The sequence below is a fragment of the Genypterus blacodes genome, unplaced genomic scaffold, assembly GCF_046128005.1.
Source record: "Genypterus blacodes isolate CSIRO-AG114 ecotype Tasmania unplaced genomic scaffold, CSIRO-AGI_Gbla_v1 ptg000156l_1, whole genome shotgun sequence".
NCBI lineage: Eukaryota > Metazoa > Chordata > Actinopteri > Ophidiiformes > Ophidiidae > Genypterus > Genypterus blacodes.
This window is the reverse complement of record NW_027466957.1, coordinates 3,097,674-3,108,255: the sequence shown is the minus strand read 5'-3', so window position 1 is coordinate 3,108,255 and position 10,582 is coordinate 3,097,674. Positions and strand designations below refer to the sequence as shown.

The 10,582-nt window shown below is 41.2% G+C and overlaps 1 protein-coding gene across 2 annotated transcripts in view; it reads left to right on the top strand.

The window, feature by feature from the left end:
• Positions 1-227: 227 nt before the first annotated feature.
• Positions 228-10,582, top strand: part of LOC143012999 (guanine nucleotide-binding protein G(I)/G(S)/G(T) subunit beta-1-like) — a 33,674-nt gene continuing 23,319 nt past the window's right edge. For both annotated transcript variants that reach the window (XM_076166394.1, XM_076166396.1), the window contains exon 1: positions 228-654. The gene's annotated coding sequence lies outside the window, so the exon portion shown is untranslated. The remainder of the gene's footprint in view (positions 655-10,582) is intronic.

Here is a 10,582-nt window from a genome sequence, read left to right as displayed (position 1 = left end):
ACAACAAGGTTTGCTACAGGCAGCAGATCTCAAGTCAAGATTTTTGATGAGATTTTCTTTGGATAATATTTGTAGAACAATTTATATATATAGCTCAAACTGCTGTTCCTGTATGTAAATATGATTTAGGAGAGTTTGTGTTACCAAAGATGGCAGTATTTCCTGGTCTAATGATCTCTTTAGTGGTCGCTGACCCTTCGCCGTGCGTTGTGACGCTACCGTAACGTGGGGTTTCCCAGACCTGAGAGCAGGGTTACCGCGCCCATCTCTGCTGTTTGATGGCCGGAGGAAGAAGCGAGTGAGATCCTGGCGTGAAGGAAGAAAAGGGGGACGACGACGGTGGGAAGACAAGACGGGATTTTTTTGCTTTGAGTCGGATCTTGCTTTGATTTGGAAGAACGCTTAAACGGGACTGTGGCACGTCTATCTGGGTGAACACCGCCTCGTCTCTGCGCCTCTGTGCCGGTGTGTGTCTCCCCTTCGGCGGGTCAAAAATTGGGTTCGGGGAGTGCCGCTCCTCGGTAGCTTAACTTAGCTAAATCTGTGAGCCTGGGCGGAGAGAGAGAGCGAGAGAGAGAGAGAGCGGAGAGAGACCAGCTTTCGCTGTTTCCAGTCAATGTGATATAAACAACGGATACCCACGACTGAAAGCGGGTAAGGATTTTGACTCAAATGCGTGTTTATGCCTCAAGAAAATGCACTTGACTGCAGGGCGCTAAACTGCCGAACAGGAAAGATGAACGAAAAGGGTTAAATTGGGTAGAGTGGCTGGCTTATCCGTTAGAGCTAGCTGCTCCTAGCCTGCTGGTAGCAAGCTGCTGCCAAAGTGTGGGTGGGGGTCACTGATTTAGTAACTTGGAGTGAGGTTAATACGTGTGGCAATTAACTAAAGAAACAATGAAATAGCAAAACTATATTGAAATATGTGTGTGGTTAACTGTGAGGTTTGTTGGCGGCTTGTGTTAACGTTAGATTGTGACAACTCCGTTTGTTAGCCAGCACCCCTCTTCAACGTCCGGGTTCGTTTTTCATCGTCTTTCATGAACTAAAGTATCTTTGGTTGAGCGGCCCTCCACTGTTTGTGTTTATTTCCTCTCCCTCTGCGTTAACATGACCTCACGTTAGGGCTGTGGCGCTATTAAGTTGATCTCAGTTGCGTTTACATCGCAACTCTGTACGTCGGCCCGCATTTTTCCACAGCTTTCCTCTTTAGGTTAGTGACTACTTGGTAAGGTAATTGGTCACAGATTTGCTATCGCAGCTCATGTGAATTGTTCACAAACCACAGCCGCGCTCGGCTCTGGTCATTACTAATTGCAACTCCTTACACTTGCATAACCTTAACCAAACGCCAAGAGTTTCTATTTCTTTCCACACATGTATACTGAGGCAGCATCATACAACTGACATCGAAGGGAGTCTAAAAATGGCTACTTCACCAACAGAATCACCGCCACCCCCACTATTCCGTAGCCAATCCATACAAGTAGCCAACACTGGCCACAGCCTACGTTTGCTGCCTGCTATGCTATGTCCGATCTGGGTGTGTGTATCCCGAATATGGAAGCCATTATAATAAGTCGACATTCGTCTTGTATTATAGAAAAGATGAGTGGCTCGTACTTTAGAACTTTGGCACTGAGGCGTTTCTGTTTGGGTTGCTCCAATTCTCACAGTTAAGCAGATTTTTGCAGCTTTAAACACTTGTCAAGCGACAACGATCTATGTATATTTACTTCGGTGTCGCGAAATTGTACATCACATGTTATTCACGTACAGTAAATAACATCTAGAACGTTATGTTAACGTTCGTTTACATGTGGCAGTTGGTCATCCTACGATAGTGCTGGAAGTGGCTAACTGGTTAGCATGGACGTTCCCTAGAATGTCCAACGCTGTCGGAGACATTAAAAATGTGCAGTTACTGTCGAGTAGCAATCTACCTGTCGGATCTGACGAAAATGTACTAAAGGCACCACTATGCATTTTACAGTGGGAACGCCTAGCTTGGTTGTGTGTTACATCGGCGTCATAATGCAACACTGTTCGGCCCGTACTAATAGCTTTAAATTGAACCTCCGCTCGTAATAATGTGAAGACGAGATGTTTGATTGGATTTTCACAATCTGTTTATCTGGATCACGGGTCCAACGCAGGGCGAGTTGTTAGCTGCTAGAGTGACCATGCCCCATCGGGCCGCGCTGCTGTGTTGGAAAGTCAGGATCTAACCCTGTAAAACGGCCTCCGAGAAGCATCAGATACGATCCCACATGCCGGCACAAAGTCTTAGAAGGAGAGCGGAGAACCGGAGGTGATAGTTAATGATAGATCTTTGTAATGGTGATTATGCAGCGTGTCAGGCGTGCTGTCGCAGGAAGCCAAGCAAAGCGGCTCACCCAGCACCGAGGCAAGAAACCAGCAGTCTGCCGCTTTGGACGAACTTCGAGATTAGCGACTGTTAAGACAACGCAACCAAATGATTCATTAGAGATGATTGGCGATTTCTTGACAATTTCAGATTGTTCATTATTCCTCTAAAGAGCTATTTGTTTTTGCCTGGCCACAAAGATGAATTCATCCTGCCAGTTTGCCCCCTCCCTCCGCCTCATCGAATGAATGGGTTCCTGTATTCAGGGCCCAAGCAGCTGCAATGAACAAGATGGCGTTCAAAGCCTTTTTCATCGCCGCTTATTCTCAGGCGGAGGGAGACAGCTGCCGAGCATCGGATGGATTCTGGCTTGGCAAGGCAATTTTCTTTGATTTCGCCGATCTGTAAAAACACACCGCATACATTTGTGTGAAGTACTATTTATAGCGAATAAAATGTGCTTGTGAAGTGAAGTAGATGTGTAGCTTAGATACAGGACAACATGGTGGGAAGGGGTGTTGTGCATCTAGACCAGGGGGTCTCCAACCCTTTTTCCTCTGAGAGCTAATTTGACAACATAAAAATGTCCGAGAGCTTCTCATGTTTTACATTATTAGTAACATTTACTCACTCTAACCCATGGCTGGTTCTCCACCCAAACTTATATTATAAGCGGTCTTTTGTTTGACATTTTGAACGCACTAATATTTTGTATCAAAAAGCACTTCAATTCAGCAGCATGAGCTTGTTTTTTTCTGTATACATTTTCAGTTTGTCAAGCTCACACTAATAAAGTCACAGCATATTAATCTCATAGAAAACAATTATTACTTATTTTAATATTTGACTTATACTATACCTTTCATATTTCACATTTTGTCCACATATCACTGTGACATTTCTCTTAACATTCCTTGTAATTCTAGGAATTCCCTGTAGTTCCCATATCATCTGTAATTCACACACATTTTCAGTCTGTTCTGCTGTTGGTGAGATGACAAAGTGTGTCTGCTGTGTGCTGGAGTGTATCCTCTTCAGGTCACTCTTATGGAGCTCCTTTACCTTCTCTGTTCGTAGCCTGCTAGCAGCCGGAAAGTCCCGTGAAAAGTTGCTGTGTGCTCCACGGACACTTTCGCACCGCAAATGAGACACACACACACACACACACACACTTCCTCATGAAAATAGTATTTTTTTTTAGGAATAGGTTGACATCAAAACATATCGGTCATATTGCTCAAGTTTAAGTGTGTATTTTCTTTTTGAAAATCAATTAAACAGAAAGTTCTTTTTATTTGTTTATTCCACTCTACTATTTGTTCCATGTCTTTTATGGGTCGTATTCTTGTCATGTTTATATCCTGAAGGACATCTTGTCCTTTAAGTTGTTTGTGAGACCTTATTTAAAAGAAGATAGGTTCTTAATTTGGCATGATATACGTTTCACTATAAATGTCCTTGTTCCAATTTTGAAATGGGCCATTCCGTTCAATGGACAGGCACTGACCCAAAGCACTTTCTAACCTCTAGGCGGTCCTATTGATGTTTCATGGGTTGATACTCCCCACACCACATCCATGATGGAAGTTGGTGTGTTGTGTTGCCATATACTGTTAGGTCCATAAATATTTGGACATTCACACAATTTTCACAACTCTGACTCTGTAGACCACCACAATGGACTTGAAATGAAACAATCAAGATGTGCTTTAAGTACAGACTTTCAGCTTTAATTTGAGGGTATTTACATCCTAATCAGTTAACCCATTTCTATATGTGCCTCCCTATTTTCATGGGACCAAAAGTAATTGGACAAACTAACAATCATAGATCAAAATGTCACTTTTAATAATTGGTTGCAAATCCTTTCAGTCAATGACAGCCCGGACAGTCTGGAACCCATAGACATCAGCAGACGTTGGGTTTGGTCCCTGGTGATGCTCTGTCGGGCCTCTATTGCAACTGTCTTCAGTTTCTGCTTGTTCCTTGGGCATTTTCCTTTCAGTTTTGTCTTCACCAAGTGAAATGAATGCTCAATTGGATTCAGGTCAGGTGATTGACTTGGCCATTGCATAACATTCCACTTCTTTGCCTTAAAAAACTCTTTGGTTGCTTTCGCAGTATGCCTCAGGTCATTGTCCATCTGCACTGTGAAGCACCGTCCAATGAGTTCTGAAGCATTTGGCTGAATATGAGCAGATAATATTGCCCGAAACACTTTAGAATTCATCCTGATGCTTTTGTCTGTAGTCACATCATCAATAAATAGAAGGGAACCAGCTAATCTGGTCTTCCTGTTTTTGAGGTTTTTTTCTTCACCAGGCAAATAATTCTTCTGTCATCCACCACACTTTTCTCTGTGGTCTTCTAGGTCATTTGGTGTTGCTGAGCTCAGCAGTGTGTTCTTTCTTTTTAAGAATGTACCCAACAGTTGATTTTGCCACAACTGTTTGTTTTGATTTTTCATCTGAATCATGGCTTGCTTCACTGATAGTGACAGCTCTTTGGACCTCATGTTGAAAGTTGACAGCAACAGATTCCAAACGCAAATACCACACTTGAAATGAACTCTAGACATTTATCTGCTCCTAGTGAATGAAAAAAATGAGGGAAAAACACACACCTGGCCATGGAACAGCTGAGCAGCCAATTGTCCAATTACTTTTGGTCCCTTGAAAATGGGGAGGAACATAAAGAAATGGTTGTAATTCCTACACCGTTCACCTGATTGTTTCATTTGAAGTCCACTGTGGTGGTTTACAGAGCCAAAATGGTGAAAATTGTGTCGATGGCCAAATATTTATGGACCAAACTGTATCTGCTGCATCACTATTGCCTCTTTGCTTCATTGTTAAGTGTTTGCTAAAATGTATCAAATTCCTAGGTGAATTCTTTGGCCCAGCATTTGGGGCTATTGCTTTTTCTCCTCTTAGTCCATTACAGAACAAAGTCTATGCACTGTGAACAGGATTTATAGTGTTTTTATATTTTTCAGTTCAACTTTCAAATTGCATGTCCATCCAAAAGAATCCACTATCAGGCCGTGCCACTTTTTTTCCTCTTCATGTATAGTAGGGCTACTTGGCAGTGGCCCACAGTATCCTGACACCCAGAATGCATTTACCACTCTGCCCAGTGGCTGTGACGGACAGCAGTGGCATTATCTGTGGGCATTTTTGAAACGTTGTGCTGATGCCTCTTGGATGACACGAGTGGCATATGACCAACCTCGTTGAAAGCCGGCATAGCAGTAATGTGTGTCCGCAAGATGTTTGTTCCCAAGTTGGTACACACCAGAGCTTTTCAGTAGGATGAGTGTCACCACAAGAGAACCCACATCTGTTATTTTGTTGTGTTTTTAATACAGATTTTCATCCCTCTGTTGTGTATTTTCTTTTAATCTGCAAGTGCGGGATATGAATGGGATTAAATTCTTAGTCTGTGGATTTGTCCCGTTGGGATTATGTGGTTTTGGTCAGTGATAGTGCTGATTTTTCTCCTTCTCTCATATAATCCCTGCACACTAGTCGTCCAGGCTGTATTCACACCTGAAGTCATTTGTCCCGATTCAGGGAGTGAGATTTGTGTTCATCTGCTAACATTTAAGCAGAGGACCAACACTTGCCACACGCTTGCAAACTTTTTTGTGATTGTTCAGAACGGTCGAGGAAGTTAACCCCTTTTGTCCAGGTAAAGTTTTCTCTACCAGGTAATGTTTTCTTTACATTACATTACAATCATTAAGCAGACACTTTTATCCAAAGCGACTTACAATAAGTGTGTTCAACAAAGGTAGATAAAATACTTGGACAAAATCACAAAACATTGGAAATGGAGCATCTGCCGTGTGTCTGCATACTTGCTTTCCTTCTTATTGTCTGATTTACCAATCCTCAGTATATCAACACATTCAGTTTGAGTGAGTATCAAGGCTGCAGTCCAAACGAGCTGTAGCTGAGAAGCACAGGTAGCAAAGACCAAGGAAAAGTTTTCCAGATGCTAGGTAAAATACACTGGGAGAGCTGGTTAGGTACTGGTAATCCAAACTCTACATTGCTTTTCGGCACACACTCACAGGGCAGTGACTGATTGTGTGTGTGTGTCTCTCTCTCCTTTCTTTATCTTTCTCTCCTCTTCCCCTCTCTCAAACTTGCTGAGTTGACGGTTCACTGTGATTGGCTATGGTCCTTGGTATCTTGTCTCCGATTGGTTAAAGAATGTTACTCCATCTGCATGCTTTCTCGCATGTTTTTCATGTGTACTACACTGTTTGCAGTGTTAAGTCTCGAACACATTGCTTCATTGTTTATACAGGCATGTTTGTTTTGTGCAGTTGAATTCCTAACCTGGATTTTGCCATATGGGGTTTATTCCTATTTATCTCCTTTGAATCGACTTCCTCGTCCATTTAGCTTAAACAACAATCAATAAACTGTCCCTTAGACTGACAGCGACGATGAACAAATTATAAACACATACATTATTATCTATATACTCACCCTGAACATCAGCTGCAAAGAAGCATAGTTCTTTCTCAAGATGAATAAAATGGGGGGGTAAGTTTATTTACAGAGCAAATATTATCAGGTAAACATTCTGAAATTCTACATGTATTATTTGTGATGTTGACATATCATTAGGAAGGTCTAGTAGAGAATTTCAAGTTGTTAAAAGACTATTAGCATAATGCAGAAGCAGCTACACAACGCTAAGTGGCAAGATTAGGCCCTGTGCACTCATACAGTAATATAGTATACAGTACAGTATGTCATCCAATCATTGTCCCCAATGATCCAGGTGATGACTGGTGGACATTATGCTTTAAACTATTGCAGCATTACAACCACTTTTGAGGTTATGGAAGGTGGAAAGTGGATACAAAATATTCTTCTATCTTGTGCTAAGGGTGAAAGGTAAGATGGAGAGGTGAGCGACTTTGAATTGGCTACAAGAAGTGGTAAAGACAAATAACGGATTCACATTCTTTGAAATATATTTTTCAAAATATTTAAGTGGGCCCACACACAAATTACTTAGACAGAGGTAAGCAGCCTACTACATCATAATGCGTCATAATGCCAATGACCCTGATAACGACCAAGACTCATGGTAAATCTAAGCATGCTCGTGAGCAGGTCCCAACATTACTGCCACTACTTCCTCTGCGATGTTGTGGCAGAGCCCCAGAGCTCTAAGTATATTTGAACACAAACAATCACTTCTTCACTATATTGGTTTATTTTAAGCACATGTCACGTGGCCAGGCATGCCCCACCTCCTATGCAGCCTTTCATCTCATGTCCTTAAGACTGATCTGATGGTCACTTGATGCATTTTTGCTTTGTGGCCATTAAAGCTGACAAATCATAAGAGATATCTAGTGTAATTTCATTGAATTTGCTGAATTTGGTTAGACTTTGCTTCTTTACAGCAACACATTACATTTTTGTAGAATCTCGTATGTTTTTTGCACAGTGTTGTAGATGCTTGTCTGTGTATTTCTTGTGGACTATTTTATCAGGGGTTTTTGTTTTCCCCCAAGCAGTCAACATCACCCAAAATATTCACACACCACTGTTCTGGGAGTACGCTGACATGCTTTTTTCCTTCTTATAGTTTGACTGCTGGTAACATTGTCCTCACTGTGTATTGCTTGTCACACAAGGGCACAAGATCCCAGTCAGTGATTTGAATAGTCAAAACATGTGGAAACAGGACCGTTTAGTGACCCAAACAAAAGCCTGTCAGTATCCACACACTGTGTATCCTTTCTGAAAGCCCTTTGCAAACCCTGGCTGTGCTTTGCATGTGGTCCCTTAGTGTCAGTGCGTTGCATAGAGTCCAACTTATTATCTGTTTACTTTCTAGTCCCTAGATTTGACTGCCACAGAGATAATGCAACCAAACCTGAATTCTGAGATGTGAAAGCCAGTCGTAGTTTTAGTCCAGTGTCAAACAAGAAAGGCCACAGTCAGCGGCAGCATGCTGATTTTGCGACTCACTAAGTGACGCCATCCCGCCACTAAAATGCAATGTTTCCACATCAGCGTCAGATCAGCGTTTAACGAAGGTGATTCCAAGTGGTGTTGAGAAACAGGCTACCTATAGATGATCCCAAAGAGAAAAATGTATGCAGAAGGAAGGCAGTTTAATGAAAGATGGGAAAGTGAATATGTTATGTTTGTGCGTCAAGGAAACTTTTGTTTATGAATAGATTGTCTGATATTTTAATAAATGATTCTTTCATGTAATGTATCGTAATCGCTCTTTTACGTTCATGTCGAGCTTAGTGCTTTTCAGTAAATGCTGCGTGTTTGCTCTAGAAAAGTCTTTGAACATTACATTGATTGTTGTTTGCAATTATTATTCCTTATTTAATTTTTCTCCATATAGCAATGCACATTATTATTATTATTGTCCATTTATATCCAATTATAGGTTATTATGCTATGATTTTACTAATCCAGCCCACTTGAGTTCAAATTTGGCTTAATGTGGCCCCCGGACTGAAATTAGTTTGACACCCCTGGTTTAGATGGTCATGCTTTTGACTTTGGGCAAGATAGACCTTCGTGTCATTGTGTGTGTGTGTGTGTGTGTGTGTGTGTGTGTGTGTGTGTGTATAATGTATATACAGTAGGGATGGAAAGTATTCAGACTCCTTCCATTATCAGCCTTATACAGAATTTTCTTTTTTTAAAACATAGATCAATCTACACCCAATATCATGTAATGACAAAATGAAAGCATTCTAATGTATTCGGGGGAAAAAATTAATTATTACATCTCCTTGGCTCTGAAAACAACCACCTCAGTTTTGTCTTTGTTTACAAATATTACATATGTTATAGATTATATACAGTTGGGTCCATAAGTATTTGGACATTGACACAATTCTCACAATTTTCGCTCTGTACGCCACCACAATTGACTTGAAATGAAACAATTGTGCAATTAAGTGCAGACTTTCTGCTTTAATTTGAGGGTATTTACATCCAAATCAGGTGAATGGTGTAGGGATTACAACCATTTATATATGTGCCACCCTTTGTTTAAGGGACCAAAAGTAATTGGACAAACTAGCAATCATAGATCAAATTGTCTCACATTGTTTGCAATCCTTTCAGTCAATGACAGCCTGGACAGTCAGGAACCCATAGACATCACCAGATGTTGGGTTTGGTCCCTGGTGATGCTCTGTCAGGCCTCTACTACAACTGTCTTCGGTTTCTGCTTGTTCTTAGGGCATTCTCCCATCAGTTTTGTCTTCAGCAAGTGAAATGAATGCTCAATTGGATTCAGGTCAGGCGATTGACTTGGCCATTGCATAACATTCCACTTCTAAGCTTCTGGTCTCTCCAGTTCCAGTCCAAAACCAGGTACCGCAATGCTTGCAAGTGTAAACCCTCTTTCTCTATGAGAGCACAGATCCTTACTTTAAAAAACTCTTTGGTTGCTTTTGCAGTATGAAGCATTTGGCTGAATATGAGCAGATAATATTGCCCGAAACACTAGAATTCATCCTGATGCTTTTGTCTGTAGTCACATCATCAATAACTAGAAGGGAACCAGCTAATCTGGTCTTCCTGTTTTTGAGGGTTTTTCTTCACCAGGCAAATAATTCTTCTGTCATCCACCACATTTATTTTCTGTGGTCTTCCAGGTCTTTTGGTGTTGCTGAGCTCACCAGTGTGATCTTTCTTTTTAAGAATGTACCTAACAGTTGATTTTGCCACACCTTATGTTTTTGCTTTCGCTCTGATGGGTTTGTTTTGATTTTTCATCTGAATGATGGCTTGCTTCACTGATAGTGAAAGCTCTTAGGACCCCATGTTGAGATTTGACAGCAACAGATTCCGAATGCAAATACCACACTTGAAATGAACTCTAAACCTTTTATCTGCTCCTCGTTAATAAAATAATGAGGGAAAAACACACACCTGGCAGAAACAGCTGAGCTGCCAATTGTCCAACTACTTTTGGTCCTTTAAAAATCGGGATGCACAGATAGAAATGGTTGTAATTCTTACACCGTTCACCTGATTTGGATGTATATACCCTCAAATTACATCTGAAAGTCTGCACTTGAAGCATTTGTTAATTGTTTCATTTCAAGTCAATTGTGGTGGTGTACAGAGCCAAAATTGTGTCAATGTCCAAATACCTATGGACCTAACTGTAGATAGAGAGAGAGAGGTGGTCACATATGTCTTT